Here is a 1,281-nt window from a genome sequence, read left to right on the forward strand (position 1 = left end):
CTGAAATGAAATTCTATGCACTGACATTACACTTAAAACACCCAGCGGGGCCAGCAAGCGAGTCCTCTGTATCCTTCCGTTTCCCATGGCCACAGACACTTAAACACGGGTGCCACTCGCCCGACGCCGCAGGGGGAAAGCCCAGGTATGTGTGGGGGCCTGGCGGTCCCATTCCTAGCCCCCCACTCAGTGAGTGATAACCGCACACAAGCCAGATCAATGGGAAAGGGAGTTGCTGCCGCCGCTGCACGGCGAGAGGAACTGCTCCCTCGCTGTGCATTGGCCCAGCCGTCTCCTCTGCCCCGCGGCGAGACTCTGAGGGGGAACTAGCAAAACAAAACCACCCGGCGGAACCGGGGTCAAGGCAGACTTCCCGCCAAGGCCTTGCACGGCTGCAGCGCTTGGCCTGCACCTCTGACGGCCGGGAAGGCCTGGCTGCCATCTCGGCTCCTTTCCCTCGCCTCCCCCACCGCCACAGGGCAGGGCAGATGTCCCAGGCTAGCCATCTGAGCCTCCCCCGCCCCTGCTAGTGTAAACAACAAGCTGAGATGCTCCAGGAGGGCTGCAGCCCTGATCCAAGCCAGCTGCGCAGATTAGGTGCCCTCGGCTCCGTCTCCTCTGCCTGCAATCCCAGCTTCTTCCCATTGGCCGGCTCACCCGCTCTTCATTTGCCCGCCCCACCCACCATCGCCACCCCCCTGAGGGTCCTGCCTCTGAAATCCTTCCTGGCTAAATAGCCCCACTTCAAAAGATGAGCCAGGCCTTTGGTTCACTCCTGGTGGTGCTCATCCCTGCTCAGCACTGCCTCAGGCTGGCGAGGCTGCCCCCCGGGACTCCCACCGGCTGCTACGCACGAGGGCTCTTGCTCGCACCATTGAAACCCAGGCAGGAAATTGCACCATCAGAGCCGTGTGCACTGGGCAGGGGACCATCTCCTGCAGCTCCACCGATGGCTGGGCTGCAGGCCCATCGCTCCGTTGATGGGCTTGCAAGGGGGAGAGCTGTTCGCCCAGCGCATCCGGCTGCCCCCACCCATGGAAACAAACATCAGAGAAAGTCCAATGGCGTCACGTGTGGGCAGCGGGAGGGAAAACGAGTCCCTCTGCGCTCGCTCCAGCAGGCTCCAGCAGGGTGGCTCCCACACACTGGTTTTCAGTGACCCAGGCGGGCTGGTCCTGGCTGGATCACGTGCCGGACCCTGACCTCCGTGGCTTCCCCGTTGCCGACGTGTTGCCTCAGGCATCTTGCTGGCCTCTTTGCTGCCCACACAGGGCGGGGCGG

The sequence above is a fragment of the Pelodiscus sinensis genome, chromosome 5, assembly GCF_052426305.1.
Source record: "Pelodiscus sinensis isolate ZL-2025 chromosome 5, ASM5242630v1, whole genome shotgun sequence".
Taxonomy (NCBI): Eukaryota; Metazoa; Chordata; order Testudines; family Trionychidae; genus Pelodiscus; species Pelodiscus sinensis.